Genomic DNA, 18,016 nt, shown 5'->3' on the forward strand with positions numbered 1-18,016 from the left:
TATATATATATATATGTGGTAGCTGTTTTTCTCGGTTTAACCCGAGTAGTTTGGTTGATGTTGTTGTAAAACCTGCTATCTTCTAAATATTTACCTCCTCTTTGTATTCAAACACCCAAAAGAAAGTTTAAAAAAAAAACATAATATTTTAAGAAAACAAAAATTAAGAAAAAGAACCAACAAAAAACTCAATTTAATAAAAATGCTTAGTTGTTGATAACTATAGTAAACTGGAAGGTTTCCGCAAACACACACACACACACATTCACATACTCTCCTTTTACATACACACACATATATTCCAAGAGTTGAAACGCTGAAAAAAATTAAAATCCACACATGAAAATGAAAGTGTGTGTGTATATATATATATATATATATATATATGAAACCAATAAAACCACTATATATATATATATATCATCATCGTTTAACGTTCGCTTTCCATGCTAGCATGGGTTGAACGTTTTGTCTGAGGGATGGCGAACCAGATGCCTGCACCAGGCTCCAGTCTTGATCTGGCAGAGTTTCTACAGCTGGATGCCCTTCCGAGAGTGTAGTGGGTGCTTTTATGTGCCACCGGCACGAAGGCCAGTCTGGCGGCACTGGCAACGGCCACTCTCAAATGGTGTTTTTTACGTGCCACCTGCACAGGAGCCAATCCAACGGCACTGGAAACGACCTCATATATATATATTCGTCGGGGTAATGTCCGGCGAATATGATGAGTGGGGCATCATTTCCCATTCAAACTGCCTCACCCTTTGGAATGTCATCCTCATTGTATGTGGCCGAGCATTATCCTGATGGAAGAACACCCTTCGTCTTGAAACAAAAAATGGTCTATTTTCTTCTAGCGCTGAGTCAGGCCGTTCAAGCTGCTCGCAGTTGATCTCCTTTGTATTCGGTTGGTTTGGGTTTAAAAGTTCAAAGTGGACTAATCCTTTCATATCTCACCAAACATAACAACAACTTACGAGGGTGAAGACCTTCTTTAGCCTGCGCTTGACATTTTTATGGGGATCCTATTTCTCGCACGAGTCAAAAAAAGGTCTATTCGTAAGAATTGACAGCAAAGAAGAGCACACATTCACTCTCTGCGTGCGATTAAACTCAGAAAGTTTTGGGGGCACCCACTGACCCAAGTTGCTGACTTTTCCGATAGCGCACATGTGTCGATGAATGGCTGAATGACCAACTCCAAGCTTCTCTGCTAGTTCATCAACAATTATGATGGGATTTTGTTCCACCAGGGTTTGCCGTACGTCCTCGTCGAGCTCTACTGATCTTCCAGGACGCTGCTCATCTTCTAGGCTGTAGTTTCCGGCTCGGAATTTCTGGGACCACCGTTGACACCGGCTTACGGTTATTGTCAGAACCCCAAATACAGCATTAAAATTCCTCGCACTTTCCATTCCTTTATTGATGCCTTTATTGAACTCATAAAGAAAAATATGTCGAATATGCTCTCTGCCACATCCATTATAGCTTTGAAAAAAATAACTTAAAATCGAATAGCACTGTTCAAAACCTGCTCTACGAATAAGTACAAGGTAAAATTACTACTTGATTTTATAGTAATTTGATGCATGCAGTTTATCTCGTCCCCCTCCAAATTTTAGTTCATGCAATATATATATATATATATGTACGTATGTATGTCATTATTCAGTTTACTTCAATATTTCTTGCTAATAGAGAAAGAATCGGTTTCTAACCTAGATCCAATTTCAACATCAACGACAGGGTATTTTTGTATGTACGTACGTATGTATGTCTTGCAATTTTTTTGGTATTATTTTTACTTCATTAAATGTATTTCATTTACTAATAGGAACTACAAAGTTTTACATGTTATATTGAAATTTTAGCGATATCCCATTAAAAATTCTTCAAAGAAATCATAATAATAATAATAATAATAATAATAATAATGATAATAATAATAATAATAATAATAATAATAATAATAATAATAATAATAATAATAATTGTCGGAACCCTGGGAACAATGAATAAAAATCTTGGAAAATAGGGAAAATAGGGACTGCAATAAGAGTAGAGCATGGGAAAATAGTACATGGAAAATAAGGACTGCAATAAGAGTAGAGCACTTGCAGAAAACTGCTTGGAACCGCTCGAACACTCTCGATGGTGCTTGAAAAATAAGGGGTGTTACCTTAGTTCACTGGTAGTGAACAACTGACACCGTAGTACATCTCCAGCGTTAGAAGCTGTGCAAAGACAGTAAAATAACAATAATGATAATGATTTCATTTATTTGCCACAAGGGTGAAGGATGAGGCGGATAATAGAGACTTAGACATAAAGTGTTGGGGGGTTTACGTATAATGAAAAGATAAAAAAAAGGAAAAGTATACACGGGGAAAAAGAATGGACATATGCATAGCATACAAAAGCAAAAACAAAATGGCCGGGATGATGAGAGAGATGTGGCCCTCCTAATACAGGAAGGCCTCTAGGAATAATCGAGGAAACCCACAGTCCGAGATTTCCCTGAAACCCTAGCAGCAAGTATCTTTTCCAATTCTTTCCCTCCGACTCACAGGTCTACACTTAGAGAGCAACCATCCACCCTTGCCATTTTCGCAACTTTCACCCACCTTTCAATAAACTCACTCGAAGACAGCACTTCCCTCTCCACTCTCAGTTATCTTTACAAGTGAAACTTGAAGAAGTCAATCAGAACTCTATCGAAGAGGAGTGTGTCTGACCTCATGCTTTTCAGCCTTCTCCACCAAACAACCTCATTCGTCACGAGCCACCGGAATAATGGAAAAAGCAGATGTGCTTCAAGAGGAAACAGCTGGGATACACCCTACATACCTATATATATATATATATATATATATATATATATGTGTGTGTGTGTGTGTACAGATACATATATATACATTACATATATATATATGTATATATGTGTATATATATACATACATATATATATTTGTATATATGTATATATATATGTGTATATATGTATACATATATATGTATATATATCTGTATATATATGCATATATATACATACATATATATATATGTATTTATGTATATATACGCACATATATACATACATATATATACATATATATATATATATGTTTATATATGCATATATATATACATATTTGTTTATATATGTTTATATATGCATATATACATATATATATACATATTTGTATATATATGTTTATATATATATATGTATTTATGTATATATACATATATATATATATATATACATATTTGTATATATATGTTTATAATATATATATATATATATGTATTTATGTATATATACATATATATATATATATATATATATATATATATATATATATATATATATGTTTATATATGCATATATACATATATATATATACATATTTGTATATATATGTTTATATATATATAAATATATTATATATATATTATATATATATATATATATATAAATATGCATATATATATATATATATGTATTTTATACACACACATACACAGATATAAAGGATATGAGGAAATAAAGAATTTTCGTCAGGATGGCATACATATATATATTATATAAAATCCGTTCTGTCTGTCTGTGTCTTCTAGGATCTCGGGCATCCTCCATCCGATTGCGCTCAAATTTGATATGTAGATACCGACGGTATTAGGGCGTGTAAAAATTACAAAAATCGCTTCCAGGTGAGAATGCGATCGATAAAACCGTGGGAACGTGCATTTGTACGCGCAAGCACATCAGTCGGAACCCGTCTTTTGCTGGTGTCTCAAATTTAGGTTAAATCAATGTTTCTCAAAGGGGAAGCCTATGGGACGGTCGGACAAGTTGTTTTGAGAAAATTTGGTTTAAATATTTGAAACTCAGCACCGTTCATCGGACGGGGGCGTTTTGCTCGTATATATATACATAAAACTTAGAAAATTTAGATAAAACTTAGATATGTTTCGACCAAAGATTGGTCCAGGCCATGTCTAACTTAATAGCACCACCTGATAGGATTATCTAAATCCTGCTTAAGTCAAGTTTTGTTTATGGTCCATTCAAGTAGTGAGTTTTTGTTGGGTGAGTTGTATCCAATTATGGGTGGCTTATCTGGTATTCCTTGAAGAAATCTATCCAGACTCCGTTTAAAGTTGATGGGATCCTTTTCCTATTTCATCTCTTTCGGGACAATGTTAAACAGGACAGGGCCTGTTGAGGAAAAGAAATTATGTTGCAATGTACCTATATGCTGTGATCCTGAATTGGGCAGGGGACGTATAGCCCATGGTCCCAGCCTTGGATGAACCTTGAAACTATATATAAGCGAATTGTTTTATGCATATATATATGTGTATATATAATATATATATATATATATATTATATATATAATATATATATATAATTCTAGCAGCTCGAATAATTGTATAAAGGTTTCCCGTTTGATTAAAGCGTCTGCGTAGTGTTTCCCCGGTTGGCTCGGTTCCTTGCTCACGTAATCTCTGACAGCGTTGCCATCGAAGACCATGGATCGGCGACGAGATTATTTTATAAACGCCACAGTTTAGGTATCAACATCGCCACAAAGGATATCTCATCATGTTTATCTCCACCCCCACCCTACAACACTATCATTTCCCACCACCACCACCACCACCACCACCACTACCACCACGACCATCCTCGTTACCATTATCATCGTCATCATCATCATCATCATCATAGTCGTCGTCGTCATCAGTGATAATATCATCATCATTGCAGAATGATGTAGCAAGGTTTCGTTAACTCTGTTATAGATATTATATTAACAGTTTTGTGCAACAATCGCCGTTGCTGGTTTATTGTTGTCGTCATTGTTGTCGTCACTGGCAGATACGTCATAGTCACAGGTGATACAATGTCGTCACGAACGGTTATTTAAGATAGTATTCACACAGCTGATTTATTATTATTATTATTATTAATTATTATTATTATTTATTATTATTATTATTATTATCATCAATATTACTATTCTTCTTCTTCTTATTATTATGATTATTATCAATATTATTATTATTATTATCAATTTTACTATTATTATTATTATTATTATTATTATTATTATTATCAGTATTACTATTATTATCATTATTATTATTATTACTCTTTTACTCTTTTACTTGTTTCAGTCATTTGACTGTGGCCATGCTGGAGCACCGCCTTTAATCGAGCAAATCGACCCCAGGAATTATTCTTTGTAAGCTTAGTTCTTATTCTATCGGTCTCCTTTGCCGAACCGCTACGGGGACGTAAACATACCAGCATCGGTTGTCAAACTATGTTGGAGGAGGGGGGACAATCACAGACACACAAACATACACACACACTCATACATATATACATATATACGACGGGTTTCTTTCAGTTTCGGTCAACCAAATCCACTCTCAATTCTTTGGTCGGCTCGAGGCTATAGTAGAAAACACTTGCGCAAGGTGCCACGCAGTGGGACTGAACCTGGAACGATGTGGTTCGTAACCAAGCTACTTACCACACAGCCACTCCTACGCCTATTATCATTATCAGTATTATTATTATTATTATTATTATTATTATTATTATTATTATTATTATGGTAGCGAACTGGCAGAATCGTTAGCACCGAGGTTGACTTAGCCCTTCATCCTCTCGGGGTCGATAAAATAAGTACCAGTTGGACACTGGAATCATGTAGTCGACTCATCCTCTCCTCCAAAATTGAAACCATTATTATTATTATTATTATTATTATTATTATTATTATTATTATTATTATTATTATTATTATTATTATTATTGTAGCAGCGAACTGGCAGAATCATTAGCGAGTCGGACAAAATGCGTTGTGGTATTTTTTCTTGTTCTTTACATAATGTGCTGAAATCCCGCCGAGGACCACATGATCTTCCAGGTGGGGCCCAGTTAGAATTTTGTTCAGGTCGAGTAGTCCATCTCGCTCAAAAAGTCCCTGAATAAGGATTGTTTAAGGGTGATGAACAAAACGTGAATGTTTCCAAAGGTGAACTATACAAACTCCAAACAATTCCTCTTAACACATGGCTATGATGCTCCCCACCCACTACTTCTGCTCGTGATCAGAGAGGCCCATTCGTCAGCCACTAAGGGACATGCAACTGACAAGCAAACCTGTGGTATTGAGCAGAATATTGACTGTAGCCCATCTTTTATACCAAGACAAAACAATGTGCATGATAACACTTTCAATCAGTTGAGATTAGAAGACATGAGAGCCACTGCCTGGTACTGCATCAAGGCATTTATCATTATCATTATTATTATTATTATTATTATTATTATTATTATTATAGAGTTAGGGAGCAGTGCATGCCATCAAAGTGACACTGGGGTAAAATATACGAAGCCCAGTATACCCATCATGACTACCCATCCGATAAGGGTACACATGCATCACAACCATATGTGCGCAACATGGTGATCTCATATCAAGATAAACAGCGCATGACCTTGCAGATGGGGCCCACTTAAAATTTTCTTCTGGTAGAGTAACCCATCCCACTCAAAAGGTCCCTGAATATGGGTTGTTTAAGGATGTTGAACGAAACGCCGATGTTTCCAGGGGTGAATTATCCAAACCCTAATGTATCCCTCTCAACACATGGCTATGATGCTCCCCCAATACTTCTGCTCGTGATCAGAGATGTACATATCGTCAGTCACTAAGGGACATGCTCAAATGGTTAAGGTGAAACAACTGACAAGCAAACCTGTGGTATATTATTATTATTATTTTATTATTATTATTATTATTATTATTATAGAGTTAGGGAGCAGTGCATGCCATCAAAGTGACACTGGGGTAAAATATACGAAGCCCAGTATACCCATCATGACTACCCGTCCGATAAGGGTACACATGCATCACAACCATATGTGCGCAACATGGTGATCTCATATCAAGATAAACAGCGCATGACCTTGCAGGTGGGGCCCACTTAAAATTTTCTTCTGGTCGAGTAACCCATCCCACTCAAAAGGTCCCTGAATATGGGTTGTTTAAGGATGTTGAACGAAACGCCGATGTTTCCAGGGGTGAATTATCCAAACCCTAATGTATCCCTCTCAACACATGGCTATGATGCTCCCCCAATACTTCTGCTCGTGATCAGAGATGTACATATCGTCAGTCACTAAGGGACATGCTCAAATGGTTAAGGTGAAACAACTGACAAGCAAACCTGTGGTATATTATTATTATTATTATTATTATTAGGACGCATGGCCTAGTGGTTCGGGTGTTGCACTCACGATCGCGAGATGACGGTTTCACTTCCTAGACTGGGTGGTGCGTTGTGTTCTCGAAAAAAAAAAAAGCTCCATCTCACGCTGCGCTACGACCACTTCGACGCCTGACATGTGGTACATCGTGTACCTGTTCTGGCGATGTCAATTTCCTGGAGAGAGTGAGAGCCAATGTAAAGCACTTACATTTGATCACAATAAACAAATCATTAATGCAGGTCGTTCGGCAGAAGCTGGACACACGTAGGTCGTCTTCGACGAGAGAGTCCATCATTATGATCATACGGTTTCCTGCAATGTTTTTGTTGTTGCTTAGTGACAGGTTAACCATGTCTTAAGAGATATGATTTAAGAGATCCTTTCTTAGACTATTCCGTTTGTTTTTACAGCCACACAAACGACTAGATTATTGAATATGTTCAACTGCAACTTATTTTATCGACCCGAAAGAATGAAAGGGAAAGTCGACCAAGGCGGAGTTTCAACTCAGAATGTAAAAGACGGATGAAGGGCCGCCTAGTATTTTGTACAGCGTGGTGACAATTCTGCCGCTCGCTCTCTACAACGTCGTAAATAATAAACTTGAAGATACATTCGATAAATTAATACTAGGCACCCCTAAAAACTGGGAGGAACAAGCTGAAATACCTTTGAATTTAAGTTTGCTTAATGCAGGTGAACCTGGGGCTAAATTACAGTAACAGCTGCTTTAGGTTTCACATGAAAGAGTCCAGGATATGAATGTTAGTTTGGGGGAGAACTTGATTGAAAGAGAAATTAAATAAAAGATTTCCCAACCGGAAAATGATTTAATTAAGATCTGATTTCATATATATATATATATATATATATATATTCAAACATACAAACCTACACATACACACACAAACACCCACACCCACGCATATACACACACACACACATACACGCACTCGTATATATATGACCGAGTATGCATCTATCATCTATTTCGTCACGCTTGAGAAATGTTATCTATTGTAAAGATCTACACCACCCCTCCATTAATATTAAATCCAGTAGAGAACATCTGACTTGCAGAAAGAACATGTGATCAGAACGCTGGACATGTGATCTTGATTACATCGAAAACTGAATGAAACTCAATTGGGTCAGAAGCACACAATGAGATTTAACCGCCAAATGACTGGCAAGACCACTCTCTCTTTCCCCCCTCTCTCTCCCCCTCTCTCTCTCACACACACACACGTACACATGCTCGCACATATATAATTACAGAATGTGTTTATAAAACATCTTTTTCTCTTGGCTGTATTGAGAAAATTCTATAGTTTGTAAGATATTTGTTGTTTTTTTTTCTTCAATTTCTGCAATTTCAACCAATCAATGATGTCCATTGAGGTAAAAAGCATTCTGTGCCGTATGAATATGTCCCTCGTTTAAGAAACATTGGGTTTATTTACTAACCCTAACCCTAAAACAGATTGAAATGCAATAGATCGATACTAGGGTCATAATTATGGGTGACAATTTCATATGACACCACTAGAAAAAGCTGCCGTTCAAACCGAAAAGATCCGAGTTTACTCCTACCCCAGTTTTATTAGACGCTATATTTATGTATATGTCATTCAGCTTGCAAATTTTCATTGATATAAGGTGGTAGGGGTAACACAAATTTCGCATTGACGAGATATTACGAGTCTTATGTTAGCGAGAGTTTCCTATCAAGGAAGTGAGTATTTAGTCTTAATCACGTAACTTCGAGACTAATATGAGTCTCGTTAATGCGAAGCTTTCACCATTCCTTCCACTTACTTGTGTTAATAACAGTTTTGATTGAGGCAAATTTTCGTGCTCATTAAACATCAAAGTATAGCTATACAACGATTCCTACTGGCTCAATAAATTATAACAATCTGCCACAGGTATTGAGTGCTCCTTCTTCTATTAGTTACCCGTAACGTGTGTGCAAACATACACACACACACACGCACACACATACACACATATATATCTCAGGCTCATAAGTTTAAGCACACTCAAACATCCATTCACACGCACTCACCCCTATTCATACATACATACTCACATGCCCCATTCTTGCATACACACATGCGGTTACGAACCCCTGTTCAACCGGTTCACTGTTATCTCCCCTTTACTCAGCCTCTTTCGATCATTTCAGCATGTTAAATTGTTAATCCTGACATATTTTTTCCTCTGTCCGTCAAAAACGTTTCCATTCTTCCTGACGTCAAACTAATACACCTGTTTGTTGTTCCCTCACATAGCTTTATCTTTTATTTCCAGTACATGTGAACCATATATATATATATATATTAATAAATGAAATAAAACATATGCATATATATAAACATATATGTACGTACCTACCTCTACATGTACATATACACGCATATATGAGTACAGGACACCAAAGGGACGTCGAACACAAAGAGAAACGAAAACATAGACACAAACCAAAGGAACTGGACATATATATATATATATATATATATATATATATATGTAAATGTAAAAAAAATACAAACTGGGACAAGAACGTGAAACATTTAGAAGACGATACAAAAAACACGGACGGGACATTCGAAGCCTTCAATCTTCAGTCAAGAACCGGATCATCTTCGCAATTTCGGCTGGACATAAAATACAAAATGGGAAAAGAACGCAAAACATTCGGACAACTAGGTGATACAAAAAGGGACAACAAAACATCCAGATAGACGATACAAAAAAACAAGGGCGGGTCATTCGAAGCCTTTTATCCTCAGTCAAGAACCAGATCATCCTCGCAATTTCGGCTGATTAATCTTGAGATTGCTCCAATCTGGCCAGCCCCAAGAAAAAACTAAGCTAAGAGCATTAGATTCCTTGGAAAAAAAACCTCGACTGTATATGAAAATAAGGACGGATAAACAAACGATGTTACACTAATATAAATACAAAAATATAATAAATAATAATAATAACAGAACATAACTACAGGTGTCTTTCGACTGGGGACGAATTGAATTCAGCTGTGGAAATGAAGCCTTACGGCAGAGGGAAGAATATCGATGTGGCATTGACCACGGTCAGACACAAAAGGGCTAGTATTAACAGTGGTTAGTACGTGTCCATGTGAGTGTGTGAATGCTTTTGTATTTTCCGTTTTGATTTTGTACGTACTCGCATTACAAACATATACACTCATACATAGCGATATTACATCATGCTATCTATAATGCAATCTGTTAGGTCACAGTCATCGATTCTGCTCGTGAAGTCTTCTCTGCTGTCGCAAAAGGATCAATGACTTCAAGCACTTCTCTGACCTTACAACTTGCATTATTGGCAGCATGGATATAGTGTCCATATATCCATCTACCGATATTGATTTTGTTACGAATTGCGTGTCGCTGATTTGTGAGAGTGATGTAGCATTTCGCAATAATGATGCCGAACGAGGTGGGGTTCTTATAATACTCACATGTCGACAAAGAATGACCTAAAATAATGTTGCCTTGCAAAATCCGAAATAAGTAGAATCTCATTTCCCCATAAACTCCCATGATTTATAAGAAAATGTTGTTGGTGCCCTCTCAAACCGTCTCTAAAAATGGCCGCATATTTAAATTTAATACTATACTGTATATTCCGGAGATGAATGCAATCATGGACGTCAATCTCACGAAAGACGAGACCAAGGTTTTTGGAGTATAGTTGAATAGACACCCCAGAGAGTAACTAGCGGAGATATCTATAATTGTGGTAGTGTTGTGTACTCTTGCTATGTGTTTGACACATAGCAAGATTACACAAATTCCCCTGCGACATGATACTCGGGAACTGGAAGAAAGTGCTATAAAGAGCAACAGCATATAACAAACTCCATCCTCAAAGAGTATCAAGGTTAACCTTTGACTACTTATTTAAACTCTAACTTGAAAATATAGACAAAGATTAACTCCCACTCTCGAGTTTTACGAAACCTGCAGTTGTCATTAAGCTGCTCTGTTAGAGAATATACGATTCTGACAGCAAACCAAATAAGGATGCTGAGAAGTATATCTTCCGTGCGTCATCGCTGAATAAATAATGAATTATTTAGAAGAACAAAGAAAAGGTCTATGTGCCCTATATCGAAGCAAATCTTGAATGATTTAGAAAGGAAAAAAAAATAGCTAAACAGACTAGATATATAAACAGCAAAATGAAGTGTAATATTTGTCAATGATAACCATCGTTAGCCCACAGAATTAGAAAAGCACTAAATGAAACAAAGCTTAAAATCGAAGTAAAGAACAACATGCAAACCAGTTAAGCTACTAATAAGTAGGCCATACGCATTTGAGAAAAATAACCTATTCAAGAGCATCTTCAGAGTATACAACCACCCTTAGTGTAAACTGCAAAACAAGGTCGTAGTGTACCGGAAAAAGTGCTTAGATGAAGGGTAAGAATGTCACAACAATATTGGTGAAACGGTCTGTATTATAGGCGCAAGAATCGGGAACATAGGCAAGAATATAATTAAAAGAGAGAAAAATCTAGTGTCTGCAAACATAAATACAACGGTAGGATACGCAATGTCGAAATAAAAACTCTTACTGCATATTCGAAACACCTAACGCATAGATAACATGACTCACTGTAGTAGGGCACATCCTAGAAGCAGAATCGGTACTTATGAATATAGTAATATCAACCCCACAAAGCAACCACATCCTTTTCATATCCAGTGTTAATTACCACAACAAAACTCAAGGATGATGATTGAGACCAGATCGGAAGTCGATGTAAAACAGTGGGCAACATGCACACACTCACGCACGCACACACACGCGCGCATGCACACACACAGATGCTTGGATTGTGTGTGTGTGTGTGTGTTTGCGCATAGGTATCTATGTGAGTATGAGTGCTTACAAAAGCAAGAACAAAAGCGAAAATGTAAGCACACACACACATACATACACACATGTACACCCAAATTCTTACGCATGAATAGATATTTTAAAGAAACCAAACGTTAAAAAAGAAAGCCAGTTACCGTAAGTCATATGCCCGTGGATATATGGCGTAGTGGTTAAGAGCGCGGGCTACTAGCCCCAAGATTCCGAGTTCCATTCCAGGCAGTGACCTGAATAATAATAATAATAATAATAATAATAATAATAATAATAATAATAATAATAACAAGAACAATACTACTACTACTACAAACCACAACTACAACAATAATAACAACATCGAAAAATATCTTAGGAATGAGAAACCAGGTTCGAAATTTCCCCTAGACACCTGATGAAGGCTGGAGGATATATCAGCCGAAATGTTGTGTTAACAACAAACAAGATGAGGCCAAATATCCGTCTAATGTAAATAATCTACATAATTCCTCATCTCTTAAATATAGAACTATACATATAAATGTTTGCATGTATTTATGTATGTATGCATATATGTATGTATATGTATGTAAATGCAGATAGAGAGAGAGAGAGGAGAGAAGGAGAGAGAGAGAGAGAGTGAGGAGAGAAGGAAAAAGAGAGAGAGAAGATACTTGCTTCGTACCTACAGGAACACGAGGCTGGAGACTTTTCGGGTTTTAGAGCTTTGTTTTTGAGGACCGTAAGTAAGAAAGCACCTCTGAATGGGTCGATATTCCGACTCAAGGTTAACATCCAGCCGCCGCGAGTCGTAATTTTCAACTAAGTGAACAAAGACAAAATGCGTTACCCAGTCCGAAAATGTTATCTGCTACCTTGGCCTCTAGGTTATGCGCCTCTTTAGAGGAAATATAGTGATAAACGACGCCCTTTTCAAGCCTATCCAGGCTCATGGGCCCGGTTTCCCGGTATCCGTGGCGTATGTGTTCCCCCAGCTGGACGGGACGACAGTTCATCGCAGCGTTACTCAAGAAACAGGAAGAGAGAGTGAGAGAAAGTCGTGGTGAAAGAGTACAACAGGAGTCGCCACCAACCCCTGCCGGACCCTCGTGGAGCTTTTTAGGTGTTTTCGGTCAATAAACACACACAACGCCCGGTCTGGGAATCGAAACCGCGATCCTTTGAGCGCGAGTCCGTTGCCCTAACCACTGGGCCATTGCGCCTCCCCTGTGCCCTTTTAAAGCCTAGCCAAGATCATGGGCCTGGTTTCCCGGTTTCTATGGCATTGCCAGCTGAGTGGACTGGAGCAACGTGAAATGAAGTGTTTTGCTCAAGAACACAACGCGTCGCCCGGTCCAGGAATCGAAACCACAATCTTACGATCATGATGCTGACACCCTAACCACTAAGCCACGCGCCTCCACTAGAGGAAATATAGTGCTGCTAATTTTGACAGTTAAGATACTTCTCCACTCTATTTATAGGGAGGGGACCAGTCAATTAAATCGGCTCCAGTACGCAACTGATACTTAATTTATCGACCCCGAAGGGATGAAAGTAAACTCGATCTCGGTGGAATTTGAACTCAGAACATAAAGACAGACAAAATACCTAATTCTTTACTACCCACAAAGCGCTAAACACAGAGAGGACAAACACGGACAGACAAACGGATTAAGTCGATTATATCGACTCCAGTGCGTAATTGGTACTTAATTTATCGACCCCGAAAGGATGAAAAGCAAAGTCGACCTCGGCGGAATTTGAACTCAGAACGTAACGGCAGACGAAATATGGCTACGCATTTCCTCTGGTGTGCTAACGTTTCTGCCAGCTCGCCGCCTTTAAATATCTATTTATTTACTACCCACAAGGGGCCAAATACAAGGGGCCAAATACAAAGAGGACAAACGAGGACAGACAAACGGATCAAGCCGATTATATCGACTCCAGCGCGTAATTGGTACTTAATTTATCGACCCCGAAAGGATGAAAAAGCAAAGTCGACCTCGGCGGAATTTGAACTCAGAACGTAGTGGCAGACGAAATACGGCTACGTATTTTTCCCGGCGTACTAACGTTTCTGCCGGCTTGCCGCCCTGACAATTAACAAGATTGCTGAAGGAAACTACGTTAGCGTTCTACCTGTTAAATGCAAACAGAATAGGATTTCACTTATGTAACATAATAAGTTCGTGTCAGCCTATCAAGCTCTATTCACTTTTAGAAGCTCTATTCTCTTTTCTCTTTTAGAAAAGCTAGCACTGAAGTCATCTCTCTAGGTAAGGAAACCATTGAGAAATTTAAAACTTCTCAATTTACGAAAAGAGTAAATAAATTAAAAAGGATATAAAAATGCAGGGAAATCGCTTGCGATTTAATTTACTAACTTTTGTTATTTAACATTATGAACTTTACCAATGGTATCTTAACAGAGGTTAAGATTAGAAGAAAAAAAAAAAGAGAGCTACTCAACGTAATAAAAAAAAATTACATGCGTTACTGCACACCCAAACACGCCCAAATCATTTATATCCGCAAGCTTTTTTTAGTGTTTACCCACAACTAGGTTTTATGTGCAGCCTTCTGTGCATCAAAATCACAAGGGGCTTGTTCGTACACGCAAAGATATGCATTTTATTTTCAAACTAAAACACCTCCCACTTTTTTTTTACAAAAGGAACTCGCACATACATACACGCGCGTGCGATGTCTCAAAATGAACAGGGATGAACGCAAACACACACACACACACACACACACACACACACACACACACACTCACACACACACACACACACACACACACACACACACACACACACACACACACACACACACACACACACACTCACACACAACACACTCACACACACACACCACACACACACACTCACACACACACACACTCACTCACACACTCACACACACACACACACACTCACACACTCACACACACATGCACACGCGTATGCACAATATCGAAATAATTCATTCCTCGCTTTGTGTGCTTTCTGTGCAGTAAGTATACGGGTGAGTTTGCTGAAAGGGTCAGCACCCTGTCAAGGCTAACAAAATAAAATGAAAATCTTTTTAAGCCCGTAAGAATGAACAGCATTTAAATGAAAGCCTGAAAAAGAGACTGACAGAGACTGACAGAGACTGACAGAGACTGACAGAGACTGACAGAGACTGACATGAGTGCTGCTAACATCGTAGAAACAAGAATCTAAAATTCCATGTATTTTAGATTTAACAGCTCTTCAAGAGAAAAATATATATATGTAGACTAGCACACACACACACACACACACACACACACACACACACACACACACGTGCGCGGATGCGTGTGTGTCTAATCATCTCTCTATCCATCTATCTGTCTGTCTGTCTGTCTCTCTATATATATGCAAATATAGACTATACGTAAAATGTGAATTTTTAATTATTTTCTGAGATTTTACAAAAACAACAAAAATATTTTACGTATGAAATACATGTACACACAAGCGCACGCGCGCACACACACACACATATACAGTAGTCCTCACAATTATTCACACCCTCGTTAATTTTTGTGATGAAATGAATGCATTTTGTCAAGCTTGTTTATGTGTTGTATATATGTGACCAACAAGTAAAAAAATAACAATACAAGATTCAAGAAATTCTTCATTTCAGAGGTATTTTATTAATGGATTTTCAAAAAAATGCCATGTTCAAAATTATTCATACCCTAGGTTTACTGAGTCCAATGTCTTCCTTTAATAGTCAAAAGCATACCATTGTTCTTTATGACTGTTCTAGACGATTCCTCTACGTGTCCAAAAGCTTCCTGCATGTCTGCTGTGGGAGGTTGACATACACACTTCCTTTGCGAAAGCCTCGTGCTTGGTCAGGCTTGTCGGTTTCCAAGCCATCATTCTGGTCTTCAAGTCTCACCACAAGTTCTCGGTCGGATTCAGGTCTGGACACTGACTTGGCCATTCTAGGATGTTGATATCATTGTCCTTGAACCATTTCTTCATTACCATGGTGGTATGTTTCGGATCATTGTCCTGATGGTACTTCCAGTTGTAGCTGAGTTGGAGTTTCTCAGCCGATTCTTTCACGTTTTCATCAAGGATCCTGATGATTCTTTTACATTTTCATCCAGGATCCTTTCTCATGATTCCTTGGACTTTGACAAGATTCCCTGTGCCACTGGAAGAGAAGCATCTCCATAACATTATGTTTCCACCACCATGCTTGACAGTGGGCAGTGTTCTTCGGCTTGTATGCTTCTCTTTTCTTCCTCCAGACAAATTCATCATCTATATGGCCAACTTCGTCTCATCAGACCACAGGATTGTTGACCAAAAGCTAGGATCTTGCTTCAGATGGCCTCTAACAAAGGGCAGGTGAGACTCCAGATGTTTCTTCCTGAAAAGCAGCGTCTTCCGAGGCCTACGTCCATGGGCGCCTCCTCTGTATAAAACTTGCTCAATGGTGTACTCTGACACCTTCCTCCCTGCCTAGTCAAGCGTTTCAATTAAGGCCGTGACTGTGGTCCGGTAGTTGTTGTTGACCTCTCGGCAGATTTTCTTCCTGCCACGCTCACTGAGGGTTTTAACAGTGTTGAACCTCTTGTGATTGTTGATTATGCTAGGAGGATTAATACAGGGACATCATGCTGCTTTGAAATGGCCTTGTAAATCTTTCCTTCACTGTGGGCACGCACAAGACGTTGACGTAGGTCCTCACTGATCTTCCTCTTGGCCATTAGGAAGAAACTGAGAATGAGCAGAAATCTTTTCCTTTATTTATATCTGACCAAGCTTGAGGCTTTCGCCAAGGAAGAATGGGCCATCAACTCACAGGAGACATGCAGGAAGCTTGCGGACACGCACAAGAACCGTCTAGAAGCAGTCATAAAAAAAGAACAAAGGCCATGATATTGACGATTAAAGAAAGTTATTGGACCCAGTAAAGCTAGGGTATGAATACTCCTGAAATGAAGAATTTCTTGAATTGTGAATTGCTATTCTGTTACTTGTTGGTCGCATATATACAACACGTAAACAAACATGACAAAATGCATTTATTTCATCACAAAAATTCTAAAAAAATTACAAAAATTAACAAGATTATGAATAATTTTAAGGATGACTGTGTGTGTGTGTATATATATATATATATATATTTATTTATATATATATTTATATATATGTTGATAGAAATGGTAATACAACAAAAGAATGAAAGAGACCTCGATATTATGTAAATATAGAAATTTATCTGTGAATATAATGTGACAATTATTCGGTAGCCATGATAAAACTCCGGTTTCGACGCCGCCGCCTCTTCAGTTATGTTATAAAAAAACCTTTTTAGATTGCATTGTTTTCGATACAATAACTGAAGAGACAGCGGCGTGGGTTTCCGCCCCGACATCCGAAACTCGGAGTTTTATCATGGCTAACGAATAATTGTCATATATATATATATGCATACACACACACACATATATATATATACACGCACACATATATATATATATATACACACGCACACATAAAACACTATAATAGTCGTCACTCGCTAGGAAGTAAGTATAACTTTGTACTATGCACCATGTTCCACTAATTGTTTTCGATGCCTCGGTCTCGCAATACTTCATCCAGCTGACTACAAATTATGGGACTTCTAGAGACAGCTGTACCAGCATACGTATAAGTGTACACGAGTGAGTGTATAAACGAAAGAAAATAGCACCAACCCATTTGATGGGGTTACAAATATTTCATAACACCGATCTCAACACTACATTTCATCCCTCCGGG

General features: G+C 37.9%; 1 protein-coding gene across 1 annotated transcript in view; it reads right to left on the reverse strand.

Annotated features, from left to right (window-relative positions):
- The window catches only part of LOC115211760 (dual specificity tyrosine-phosphorylation-regulated kinase 1A), a 509,539-nt gene that overhangs the window by 429,603 nt on the left and 61,920 nt on the right, over positions 1-18,016 (reverse strand). The window contains exon 3 of the mRNA XM_036503300.1: positions 12,353-12,442. The gene's annotated coding sequence lies outside the window, so the exon portion shown is untranslated. The remainder of the gene's footprint in view (positions 1-12,352; positions 12,443-18,016) is intronic.

This window comes from Octopus sinensis, linkage group LG5, assembly GCF_006345805.1.
Source record: "Octopus sinensis linkage group LG5, ASM634580v1, whole genome shotgun sequence".
Classification (NCBI taxonomy): Eukaryota; Metazoa; Mollusca; class Cephalopoda; order Octopoda; family Octopodidae; genus Octopus; species Octopus sinensis.